Genomic DNA, 14,526 nt, shown 5'->3' with positions numbered 1-14,526 from the left:
CCGGAGTAATATTTTTTCAAAGTTTTGAGTAACTAAATTCATCAATTATTCAAACCAAACACTGTAATGCATTCTTTCCCAATTAATGTAAGTTCGTACATATATGTTTCTGTAATAATTAGTTAGTGAATATGACTGTGTACTAGACTGTCCCATCACTAAACTTCCAGTTAAATAAATCCAGAATGTAAAGAAATACTTTCTGAAACAAACAATGAAGGAAATTATTTTATTGATAGATATCTGAAAGTTTTTTACGATCCCTAATATTTTTCTTGTTCTCTCTTCATATGAAAATAGCTAGGAGCATTCATATTTATAATAGTATGAAATCTATTTAACTCAAAACAGGAAAACCTATTCATATATTAATTTGATTATAAATTCTAACTAGACATGAATTAAAATATCAAATTCTAATCAATTTTGGTTTCCTATAATTTAAATTATTATTTCCAATATTCCCCCGTAATTCAAAATTGTATATCTAATTCTTGATCCATTTGTCACAATCTTCAAATTGATGAGGCACTTGTTTTCAGCCCATCAATTGTTGAAGCACTTTCTCTTCAAGCGTTACTTACCATCTTCCAATTTTGTTGAAACACTTGTCTTCAACCTCGTTGATGCACTTGTCACCAATACCAAATTTTGTTGAAGCACTTGTCTTCAACCCCGTTGTTGCACTTACCAACACTCAATTTTTGTTGAAACACTTGTCTCCAACCTTCAATTTTTGTTGAAGCACTTGTCTCCAACCCCGTTGGTGCATTTGTCACAACCCCCCCCCCCCTCCACCCCTTCTTTTTTAACCCACTTCTCCATTTCTGCAGATTTATTCTTCCTTGTAAATTTGTTTGCACCTCTTGAAACTTGCAATATTTTTTTCCAATCATTCTCAGCATGATTATTGTTCATGCCTATATTATTGGCTCGACGTTTTCCATCATAGTCATTGGCTAGACGGGCGGCATCTATAAGTTATAGTGGCCCGCCAGCAGCGGAAGCTCTTTTATTCTCTACCAGGATCGTAGAAGCTCTGATATCAATTTGAATGAAATTATTTTATTGATAGATATCTAAAAGTTCTCTAGCTACAATCTCCAATATCTCTCTTGTTCTCTCTTATTTTCTCTTCCTATGAATATAGCTAGCAACATTCATATTTATAATAGTATGAAACCTACTCGAAATTAAAACACGAAAACTTATTCTTATATTAATTTAACTATAAATCCTAACTAGACATGAATTAAAACATCAAATCCTAACCAATTTTGATTTCCTACTATTTGAATTATTATTTACAACAAACAACACATTTACTTTGGTGAGCCAAAGGGGTCAGTAATCAAACTTTTGCAAATGCTTTACCAAATTTTTGATGACTTATTTGTTTGGTATAATGGGTATTTTCAAACGAAAAATGTTTTTCATGACGGGGAAAATGACATCTCATTTTTGGAGTTCGTTCCTATTTCAAAATCTTAATTTCATATCAAAACCTCAACAAGCGCCACACAATTCTAATAAGGAAAAAAGCTCGAATATGTCATTGAATTATCGGAAATGATTTACTTATGTTACTCGTTAATAGTTGGGCTCATTTATGTCATCGCAGTGACCGAAATGACTCATCCATACCACTTACCGTTAACAACTCAAATGACTGGTTTTAATATATTAGATTTTACCCTAGGCATCCAATTAAAGTTTCACGTCACTAAATTAACCCATCCCAAATTAAATTAAAACTGATCCTGGACCCCAACTAGAACCCGTTTAACCCAAACGCAAATCTTATTTCCCTCATTACAGAAATCAAAACCGAAAACCGGAGTGATGAAGACCCAACATTGAGTTGGAGTTGACCTAGTTTTCGAAAGTGAATTATATCTTTTAGTAGGGTGATCAAGAACCCTTTTTTTTTGGTTTATCATTAAGTTAGCAATCGACTGTAATAGTATCTTGCCGTTAGTATTCTTTGCATAGTGTTCACATTATTTCCATTTGACTAAGCACCAAGTGAATTCATCTAGTAATTGAAGAGTGATAGTTTAATAGAGCTAATCGACTGTTTATCATAAGTTATTAATGGACTGTGGTGAACCCTCAATGCTTGGTTTTTGGTTTTGATCACTTTGTAATGAGGGAAATAAGCTTTGGTTTGGGTTAAAAGGGAATGGGTCGGGTTCGGGATGAATTTTAATTTAATTTGGGATGGGTAGTTAATTCAGTGACGTGGAATTTTAATTGGACACTCAGTGTAAAATTTGGTATTTTAAAACCAATCATTTGAGTTGTTAACGGTAAATGACATGGATAAGTTATTTCGGTAACAGTGACGGTATAAATGATCCCAACTATTAATGAGTTGCATAAATAAGCCACTTCGGATAATTCGACGGCATATTTGAGTTTTTTTCATTTTAACACATATCAAGATTGTACTCCTACGAACAACTGAAAAATAGTGGCACAACAAATCAAAAAAAAAAAAAAAAAAGCCTTTCTAAAATTGGTACAAAAAATTATTTTCAAGCAGCGAGAAGATGTTTATTTTTTAGTTAGCGTACTTTGTACTTATCATCTTTTTTTAAAGTTAGCGTACTTTAGATAATAAAAAATAAATAAAGTTCAACCCTAGTGGAGCCCACTGGACTAGAAGCTTAAGCTCTAGCTTTTTACTTTTTTTTTTAGTTAGAGAACACAACGACTTTCCTTTTTTTTTTTTTTTTTTTGGGTGAAGAAAAGAGTTTTATAAATTTCCACTTAACACTACTAGATAATCTCTATTTTTCTCCTAAAAAATTATCAGTGGCTATTTCTTACTGAATTTTGATAAAAAAAGTTAAAAAAGTAGTATTTTCATATGAAAAAATTTAAAAACTTTCTAGCGTTTTAATGGAATCTGTTTCCCACCATGCGTTTCTCCAGTGAACTAATTCGGTGGGAATAAAGTGAGAAAAACATGTTTTATAGAACAAATTTCCCACCAAATGTTGGTGGGAAAAACCTTTGTTTCTAGTAATGATATAACAACTTACAATTTCAGCATAGTTCAGCTTCCTCCCTACAGTTACTTACTAGATATAGATTAGCAAAACTGAAACATAAACATCATACCTAGGTATGTTTTCTATCCAACCTTTATCAGAATTGCTATACTTTCTTTTCAGTAGGATTTCTCTTCTGTATTTGCACTCTTGCTTTATCTGATACAAGATTTGTGAAGGTCTTGGGAACTTACGCTCACACAGTGCTGTATTCCAAGCTTTCCACACCCGGTACACCAGTGCAGCAAGGATGATATTCTATAATGCAATCCATTTGTACAGCAGTAATTTTTTACCATACAAGCTAAGTTAGTTGACCATTCTACTAATAATATCGTTACGTTGAACTTGCCTCCAGTATGTTCCAGCGGAGCACTTTAATTCTAACACGTCCCAAGTTATTTTTAATGGACAAGATTTATTTGATCTTCTCAACTATTGTTAATTTCCTTCTTTCACTTTATGCTCATTTCTTTTCGAGAACCAAACCAGATCAAATGATAGAAGAACAATATTTATTCACTAATTAATTGTTGATTCTTCGTCGTTCATGAATATTCAGAACTCTGATTTTTTCTTGGGACAATTCAAAATATGGTACCATTTGATTGAATGTTATGACGTTCACTTTAATTAATCAAACGATGAAAGAACGGGTTCGAGCCGTGAAAACAGCTTCTTGCAGAAATGCTGGCGTAAAACTCTTGTGGTCCGGCCCTTCCTCAGACCCCGCGCATAGTGGAAGCTTAGTGCACCGGGTTGCCCCTTTTTTTTTTTGTTTTTTTTTAAAAAAAAACAGTCTTTATTCACTTGTTAATTTCATGATTTAGTTTCACTCTTAGAATTGAATTACATATAATGCAGGAAAAGATCATTTCACCATACTCTTTTTTTTAAAAACCTATCCAAGGCTCTTTCCTACTTATTTATCATATGCGTAATGGGTGGAAAACGCACTCGAGGTCAGTTGGTATGATCGGATGCATAGGAGGTCCGGGGGATATATACAGCTGGCTTCCCACTCTTACCAAGTCCTATCACATCTACCGACCTCGTTCAGAGCGCCGCATCATACACGAACGTTGGGGTCAGAGAGGGGTCATATCACCCGTGCTTTAGGGGTTTAAAAGTCCAACTTTAGCTTATAAGGATAGCTTAGGATAGAAGGAAGGGCATCTTGCTCACATTTTGTAAACTCTATCTCCCTTTTCTCTCAAAAGGAATATAGACAAGAATGTCTATTATTAATCTGTTTTTCTTGAAGCATTTTCTTGTTTGTTATCTAACATTGTGTTACACCCGTGCTCACTGCTACTCCGAACCGAGCTCATAAAAGAGTTTCCAGGATTGGATACGACTCACTTGTCTTCAAACCCTATAAAAACAAAACCCCAACTAATTTTCTAATATAATCCGTTTTCACTGAAAAATAGTTTGGCGCCGTCTGTGGGGATAGATAGTTGTGTTGTCGTCCTGATTCGTAGCAGAAACTCTTAAACTCGCACTTATTTGGAGTTGTTCTGTTAGAAAACACTTGATCATGTCTAGATTGGCTAGCAGCATGTCAAAGAGTAGTGTTCCAATCGAAGAAAGAGACCCACAGGGCTCACGATCGGTGGTTCGACAAAACTATAACAGGGAAAATAACCCTGAATCTGACAGACGAGAAGAGAGAGAGGAGATAGGACCACCTGATAAAACCCCTGTTAGGGAGAACTATCTTGACCATATGGCGGAAAGTAGAGGAATGCTCCCCAAATAGTGTTATTCCAGGAAAAGGAAAAGGCATCTTCACTCTAGGGTTGAGTGGATGTACAAAGTTGAAGATCCCCCATTGCAAATAACTTTGGCTGTGATCCAGGCATCAAACAGCGTGATGATAGAGTGCATGGAAAAGATCATAAACTTTTTGATCGGGGCAACATCGACTAATGGCCCTTCAAATAACTCGGAGGTTATCGAAGCACCGGGGGCTTCCGGAGTGAATGCAGACCAGATGGGCTTGGAACTAGTAGAGCCAAATACAGATTTAGCAAGGCTCACCAAGCTAGAGAAGGAGCTACACGACCGGATGAGTCAGATACCGGGGGACTCCCCTGCCTTGAAGGGAGCAGGATCAAGGAAATACGAAAAGATCTCGTGCAAACTAAGCGTAGCTCCCTTGCCTATCCCGAAGAAGTTCAAAATGCCGAACTTACCGAAATACGACGGGACCACGAATCCAGAAGAGCATATAAAGACCTTTGAGGCAGCCTTCACTAGGCACGATCTCAAGCAACATGAGATTGAATCAGTCATGCTGAAAAAATTCCACCAAACTCTCATTAAGGGAGCACTTTCTTGGTATACTCTTTTACCTGAAAACTCTACTGACTATTTCTTGCTCTTGCAGTTACATTTGTAAAAGCTAATGCCGGAGCCCAAAAGGATGAAACGCACAAAAAGGCATCTTTGCCATAAAGCAGAGGAAGGACGAATTACTTCGCAGTTATGTGGAGAGATTCCAATGAGAAAGGATGATACTGCCTACTATCCTTGAGGACTGGGCCGTTGCAGTATTCACGGATGGTTTGAACGCCAACAGCTCGGATGCATTGAGAAAACTAAAGGAAAGCCTGAGGGAGTTCCCAGCCAAGTCCTGAAACGAGGTAAACAATAGTTACACGACCAAAATGAGGATAGGGGACGACTTTAGGATTGATGCCCAGATTGAATAAGGGGCAAACCACAGGATAGACCTGGAAATGCCCTCTCGGTCTGACAAAAGAACCCAAGAGATTGGTATGAGCCGTACACGACTCGCCCCCTCCAAAGGGTGAAGTAAGAATCAACAGGCCGCATTACGACTAAGGCTAACCCCGAAAAGACAGGGAGACGTCACAAAGGAAGTCGTTAAATAAGTCGGGCCCACCGAGCATAGCGTCATATAATTTCAATATGGAGATTGGGGAATTGGTCATGGCAATGAAAAAAAATGAAGGAGTCAAGGTTTCTGATAGCAACACGATCCAACCCTACCAAGCAAGACGTGGAGTTGTGGTGGAATTATCATGCTATTTCAGGGCATTCGATCGAAAACAGTAAACAGTAGAATAACGAGGTAGTAAACTTGTTGCGAAGGTGACATCTAAAGAAATTTTTTAACAATCGGTCCAAGTATGCCCAGGAGAAAGGAGTCGGGACTTCACATGAGCAATAAGCGCCCCCGGGCACGATCAACGTGATTTTCGAAGGGAAGATAGTCGGGTGGGGTATCCTAAGAACCGCAAAGCAGGAAGCCCTCCCTTTTCAGGGATCATCCAGAGGACCTTATTACGTTCAATGATGGAGATGAGTAAAACATCGGGGGTTTACACGTCGACGCACTTGTAATATATCTTCAAATCTCTAACTTTAACATTAAGCGCGTGCTTGTTGATCCAGGTAGCGCTGTGAATGTAGTGCAACTCTAAGTTCTCAAGGGGATGCAGATGGTAGAGCAGATGAACCCAATGGTTAAAATCCTGATCGGATTCAATCTGTCTAACGAGGCCACCCGAGGGCAAATTAAGTTGATCACTCATGTGGGAGGGATCTCCTCGAAGGTCTTGTTTGACGTCCTTCAGGGAGAGATGCCCTTCAATTTTGTGATATAGAGGCCCTGGCTGCATCCATGAGGGGGATCCCATCTACTTTTCATCAGGTCATGAAGTTTCCAACCCCATGGGGGATCGTTGAAGTTCAGGGGGATTTGGAGCCCAACCAAGGGAATGTAACTTCGGTGACCGCTGAAGATGATCAAAGGGTCGGCAGTAGCTAGCTATTACAGAATTCCAATCCCCATACCCAACCCGAGGCCGGACGCCAGGGAGAGCAGGTAAAAACTCACCCCCGTAAGGTTTGCAGAAGAGAAAAATAAGGGGATTTATCGGGCCGGAAGAAATCGATGCTGGGAGAATCACGGTAGAGGATCTTGAATTAACTGCTTTCTATCCAAACCTTCCCCAAGAACAGGTATACCTGGGCTCAGGCCTGGACCCGGAGTCCCAGGGAAAACTACTTAAATTTCTAAGGAATAACATGAGTAGCTTCACTTGGTTGGGGTTGGATATTGCAGCGTCCCTCTAAAATTGGCCACTTATAAGCTGAGCATAAATCCAGATTGTCAGCCCGTAAAACAAAAAAAAACATCTAGTATCAACAAAGCGCAGTCATTTCATTAAGGAGGAAGTAGCCCGGCTCGTCAAACGGGGAGTAATCCGAGAAATGAAGTACCCCGATTGGCTGGCTAATGTAGTGGTACTCCCTAAAAAACCCGATGGTTTCCAAATGTATTCAGAGTTAAAAGACTTGAATAAAGCATGAGTGAGAAGCTCGTACCCCATGCCCCACTTGGACAAAACTGTCAATTCAGTCGCCGGGCACGAATTGCTCAGCTTTCTGGACGTGTTTTTAGGGTTCGACCAAATTCGGTTGGACCCAATGGACCAGGAAAAGACTTTGTTCATAACGGAGCACAAGACGTATTGCTATAATATCATGCCCTTCGGCTTGAAGAATGCAGGGACCACTTTCCACCAATTGACTAATCGGATGTTCAAAGCTAGTTAGGTCAAAGTGTGGAAATTTATTGGATGATATAATCGTTAAGTCCCTGGAAACAGAGGAATATATAAGATATTTGCAGGAAATATTCGATATCTTTCGCACTCACAATTTAAAGTTGAATCCAGAAAAATGTGTCTTCGGCATGGCCTTCGGTAAATTCTTGAATTTCATAGTGTCAAACCGAGGCATCGAGGCCAACCCAGTCTACATTCGAGGAATCGAGCAAATACCGAACATACTTGGTAACGTCAGAGAGATGTAGCACTTGACTGGAAGGGTAGCCTCTGCGGAGGTTCATATTAAGGTCGATCGAATGCTACAAGAAGTTTTTCAACATATTGAAAAAGAAGAAGGATTTTGAAAGGACCCTGGAATGCCAACAGGTACTGAAAGACTTGGAAAAGTACCTGTCAAATCCTCCGCTGCTCGCAAGGCCATAGGTAAGGGAGCCTTTGCTGATCTATTTGGTCGTTTTAGAAACAGCGGTAAGGTTTGTATTGGTCCACGAGGAAGAAGGTACGCAATCGCATGTTTTTTATACCAGTAAAGCCTTGTCCGAGGCTGAAATCTATTATCCGCAACTTGAAAAGCTGGCTCTGGCTCTAGTAGTCGTGGGTCGAAAGCTTAGACCATATTTTCAATGCCACTCGATCTGCATGGTTACGACGTTTCCTTTGCGAAACATCTTGCACAAACCCAAGCTTTCGGGAAGGTTAGTAAGTTGGTCAATCGAAACATACAGATACGCTATCACTTATCGACCCTACACTGCCATTAAATCGCAAGTCTTAGCGGACTTTATCATTGATTACATTCCGAGTATGATGCCCTGTTCTTAAAAAGAAGCGGCCCGACAATTCGAGGCCGCTTTCGGAGAGTAGGTCCTGTATACAGACGGGGTTGCTAACACGAAGGGCATGGGGCTGGGAATCATCCTGATTGCTCCATCAGGGGCTATAATCAGGTAAGCCATCAAATGTTTACCTTTGACAAACAATGAGGCCGAGATCGCAGGTTTAGAGCTAGCTAGAGGGTTCGGTGCTGGGAATGTGGATTTAAAAAGTGACTTTCAATTGATCATAAATTAGATCCTCGATAAATACGAGGCTAAAGACGATTAGATACTGCAATATCAGAGCAGATTTGCGGCACTGTTAACATATTTCAGACAACGAAAAGCCACCCAAATCCCTCGAGAAATGAACACTAAAGCTAATGCCTTGGCAAACCTGGGTTCTTCGATTGGGGTGGCCGAGACAGGATCGGACTCCATGGTCCATCTACTGCATTTCGTCCTGTACCCCAGTTTGCACGAGATAAACACCACCAGTTTGACATGGGACTAACGGAATGGCATCATAAATTATCTACAAAATGGCACTCTCCCTCGAGATATTAAAGCCGCACTAGCTATGAGAGTCAAAGCGGCGCGATATTGCATGCATGAAGGAGTTTTGTATCATAGGTCATACTTCGGCCCCCGGCCAAATATCTGGGACCAATGGAGGCAGATTACATAATGAGGGAAGTACACGAAGATATCTGCAGAGATCATTCCGGGTATGAATTACTCGTCCGAAAAATAATAAGGGCTGGGTACTATTAGTCTCGAATGGAAGAAGATGCCAAAGCCTTAGTTCAAAAATAAGACAAATGCCAACGACCTCCTATGATCCACCAACCTGCCGAATTGCTCCACTCAGTGGTATCCTCATGGCCATTCTTAAAGTGAGAGATGGATATCGTGGGACCAATTACGGCGGCTGCGGGGAACATGAGATTCCAGCTGGTAATGATGGACTACTTTTCAAAATGGGTAGTGGCGAAGGCATAAAAAAAGATCCAAGAGAAGGAGGTGATAGACTTCATCTGGGACCACATCATATGCAGGTTCGAGTGCCAAAAGAAATAACATGCGATAATGGTCCTCAATTCATCTGGGCAAAGTCACCAAGTTCTTGGAAGGATTAAAAACCAAACAAATAGCCTCTTCAACATACTACCCTTGCGCGAATGGGCAAGCAAAGTCAACCAATAAAACTCTAGTTCAAACATGATGAAAAAGTAGGAAGACGCCAAGGGAAGGTGGCCGGAAGAATTGCCCGGGGTTTTATGGTATACAGAACCACGACTAAAACAAGCATCAGGGAAACCCCATTTTCACTGATATATGGGGCCGAGGCCTTGATACCCGTGGAAATAAAAAATCCTAGCACCAAATACACTCAAACCACGAAGGATTCTGTCACCCCATCTTGATCGGGGTGTGATGGGCACCCGACCCCCAGAGCGAACCGCTGACCCTTACTACGTACTTAATTTTTTTTTTTTTTTTGAACCTCTAAGTCAAGTATATACAATAAGATTACTAAAACATTCTTTTATTGCTTTTAAATCAAGTAAAACATGTGTACTAAAACAAGCCGACTCCCGAAACCCCATTTTCTCTAAGCGTAATCGGGAATATACATGTACTGCGACTCGGCTACACTCCGGAGCCAAATGGAGCTTGCCAACTTAGGAACATCTTTTATATTAACCCGATCCCGTGGAAATAAAAATCCTAGCACCAAATGAACAACAATACCAATTATAGAATACCACGAAGGATTACATATATATACATAAAAAAAAATAGAATATATTGCCGGCGTCGGCGGCCAGATCCATTTAACCATAATTATGCACACATCCCGCGTCCGGGCATCCGCGTCCGGGACGATATCATGTGCCATATTCAAGGTCGGTGGATATGCGTATATAACGCTACTGCCCTCCACTTTCCCCGTAAATATATCGATATCTTTCATCATATATGTATATTCATATCACATACATATAACAGAGGGTTTTTGAAAGATATATATATATATATATCGAAAAACATATACATATACTTATATCATGTGTATTGATCGGTCGATTCGGTTATCATATACATATACGTATGTTGGGTACACACATCAACCGGGGTTATAAAGCACAATTCCAGGTATTTAGAATCCTTAGAATAGTCATTACCTATAATAGACTTGGGATATCCAGAACTAGTTTAACATCTCCATATTTTCATTTTTATAACAGAACATATCGCCAACATATCTATCGTAGGCACTTCTTCATTTTGGACTCCATCGTTGTCATTACAAGATCATATTCTTCACCTACATCAAGGAATCATCTTTGTCATGCTTATCATGGACATATGTTCTTTCTTAGCATTGTCGTTGTCATGGTCATCATAGACATATTTACGTTAGGATAGCGTTGTACCTATCGTTTGATAATCGGGACAAGGATCGAGAGTTTCCTTAATTCTACTCCAACACAAGCCAAATGAAACAATAAGAAAATCCGGGAACAATAGGCCTACCTCGGGTCAAATGAGGCCCACAATCTTAAAACGTTTCATGACATTGCTTATGAGAGTTTTAAGGTAAGGGTCTCAAGAAAAAGGTCTAAGTTTTCCAACATTTCGCACCATTTCTAGTTCAATCTTCTTTTGAATGAATAGATATCTTTCGAAAAGGAATCTTATCTACATGCCATAGAAGGAAGGGTGAAGTCTTACATACCTTTCCGCCTTGTGCAGCTCCAAATTCTTTCACTCTACAAATTGGTCACATATGCCAAATAGTGATTAGAACCTTTAGAGAGATAAATCTTGAAGTGACACTTTAAACGCCCACATAAATGGCTCGTAAATGCGCCATCCCTGGGATTCTAACTCGGCCCAATTCAACAACAACAACCTTGAAATGGAACTCGCGTAACAATCATTCTAGCAACACTCCAATATTCAATTCAACCCAAAATCTTCCAAATACCATAAGTTTCAACAATACATTTATTTCTTTCAAACTCGTAAACTATCTCAACAATTCCATAAGTTACCAACATCATTTTCATCAACTCAAACGACTATATAAAATTACATTATGTTCCAAATCAGCCCACAACAATTATGATTCCCGGTCACATAATCTACAACGGTCAATCACCAAAATACTATATAAAATGAGTTTTTATTCCATGAGAAACCAATTTCATTCATTTTCCAAAAACAACACGCAAACATGTAAATTCAATTAACTCTCCGTTCACTACACAACACACACTCACGCATATCTTTGTGAATTTCATTCACTTCTACATATCTCAACATGTACAAATCATGCATAACATATAGAAATAAGGATTAGTTCTCACCTTTTTTCCTCCACTTCTTCACTTGGCTAGAATTGGTAACTTGTATGATTATGAGTTTTCTTGTTCAACAATTATTCCATGTTGTAGAGGGCCTTCCATGGGTTGAAAGCTTGAAGAAAACTCTCTCCATGGTCACCTTTATGGCCCAATGGAAGAGAAATAGAAAGATGGTCTTGTTTTTTTTTTCTTTCATCACGTATATATATATATATATAGAGAAAGGAGGTGGCGGGTTGCCGATTTTCTCAAATTTTCTTTAATTCTCTAAAATGTAGTAAGAATGAATAACTCCTTGACTTGGTCAACCCTTGCCCTTATATGCATGTCTTGCAGACACGGCTTAAATTAATTGGCCAACATGGACACGTAGCCATTTCATGAAATTATGTTTCAACTTCTAGCCTCCAATTTCTCCTTATCCTAAATTTACCCTTAATGCTCCATTCCGCGAATACGCAACTACTTCTAACAAAATTGTAACATTTCCTTTTCTTCCCGCCATTAACATTCAAATGTACAAAAATGCGAGGTGTGACAATTCCAACAAGGAAGCAATGGCGATCGGTTTTGCATCTCTTTGGAGGATAATGGCCCTATGAATGGTAGCCCCGAGGCACTTTAAGGTCGGAGACTACGTTCTCCGGAAGGTCATTGTCACAACACGGGACGTTAATGCGGGCAAGTTGGGGCCTAACTGGGAAGGGATCCTACCGGATCAAGGACGAGCATAGAAAGGGGTTGAAGAATAGCTAGAACGTCGAACCTTAAGAGATTTTACCTCTGAAGAAGAAACAGTATGGTCGATATCTTTCGTCTTATACTAACTTGCTTCTTCTCCTTGACAGGGACTACCCTTGAAAGAGTATCTCTAGAATAAAAGAAGGAGAGCCGAAGATGCGTGTTGCACTGTTTTCCTAGATCAAGCTTTTATACCGAATGGGTTTTACCGGTAAGGTTTTTAATGAGGAAATAATCAAAAAGCATATCACACTCAGCCAATGCCGGAAATTTTGAGGAAGCTAGCCTGATGCCTATGGCCCAATGGAAAAGGGGTACCAGATAAACCAGTGGGGCCGATAAATCATAAAATTTCTTGGAGACACGCGATGTGAACTGGGACTGCCGTCAATCAACATCCGCGCCCTACTTTTGCATTTTATACATCTTACCAAGGTTGAAAATGGTCTATCCATTCAAACTTCAGAATGAAATAAGAATTCTTACTTATTCCCCAGTTATTGTCGGTAAGACATCTTTTAAACTCAAAACATTCAGGGCAAAACCAAACTCGGAGGCCATGCAGCCTTGAAAAATCATTTCTAACAGACGACACGGCCTTAGAGCCTCAGAGCGTGCAGGTTCCACGAACCTTTGTGCCATTAAATGAGGTCGAGATGTCTTCCTCATCAACACCTAAATCAAAGGGCCCTCCTTTATTATGAATCGGACGAATAATCCTCGATCGTAAAAAATGTTTTCGGAAGTGACATGCCAGATTGAGTTGAAAATGTTGACCTCAAAAACTAAATGCAAAAGAAAGGCGTACACCGATCAACATTTTCTAACTTAAACATCAACAACCAAATATGAACATAGTTCTGGAAGACGGGCATAGCGGTCACGTCCTGACGGTTAAGTGTTAAAAATAAAAAAGCCAATAGGTTACTCATAGCCACAATTGTTGCAAGCAAAACGCATGTCAAAGCGTAAAAGCAAACATATTATTAAAAGCAAACGGGCGGATGTCATTCATTATAAGCATAAAAAATAAAAGAACCTGAAGGCCCAGATAAAAACATTCAAGGGGCACAAAGGCCCAATATCCTATAAAACGACCAACAATAATAAAACTATTAAGTAGCGCACAGGCCAAATCACTCAATAAGGGCACGAAGGCCCGCAAGATACAAACATAAGCTAGGAAGGGGGAGGAACATATTTACCGTCCGAGGAGTTAGCAGAGGCATCGGAAGAAGAGGGTGTCTCATCATAGAGGTCATCCAGAGCTGCTTCGGCGGTTGCTACATCCACATCAACATCCAACAGGGTTGAATGGATGTCTGTAATACGGTCCTCATGAACCTCCAAGAGAGTCTGCCTAGGTCTTTAAAACAACGAAGTCTTTAATGATTCTGGTAGCATTTTTGTCAGCAGCTAGGAGAAGTCGCAGGCTGTTAATACGAGCTCAGTGTCGAGCTCGAAACCCTCCAGCGCTTGGACACGCCCTCGAGCAACTACCCCTTCCGTTTCGGCTTGAGTCGCCTTTTCTTGAAGCTCATGATGAGTGGCCATGAGAAGCTGAAGAGCACTCTCCCGATCAGACAAGGCTTTCTTAACTTCCTATCACATTGATAAAAGGGCAGTCTGTTGAGACGCAAACCCTGACATATCGGCCGGCAGGCGTAAGTTCTCGGACTTAAACCTTTCCAAATCTCCGAATGTAGTAGAAGGCATTCTCTTGAGCAGATCAATGGCAGAAACAGTGCTAGCATGGTCCTATACAAAGGAAAATAGAATATAACATAAAGATCTCATCACAGCATAATAAGACCTTCATATAAAGAATTCAGTGACGTACTTAAAGAAATAGTTCGACCAAGTGAGAGAGGGACACTTCCAAGCTAAGACTGAGCCCTTCAGTTGAAGGTGGTGGCGTTGAAGGGCCGACACCTGC

Source organism: Lycium ferocissimum, chromosome 10, assembly GCF_029784015.1.
Source record: "Lycium ferocissimum isolate CSIRO_LF1 chromosome 10, AGI_CSIRO_Lferr_CH_V1, whole genome shotgun sequence".
NCBI lineage: Eukaryota > Viridiplantae > Streptophyta > Magnoliopsida > Solanales > Solanaceae > Lycium > Lycium ferocissimum.
The sequence above is the reverse complement of the archived record's forward strand: the minus strand, read 5'-3'. Positions refer to the sequence as shown.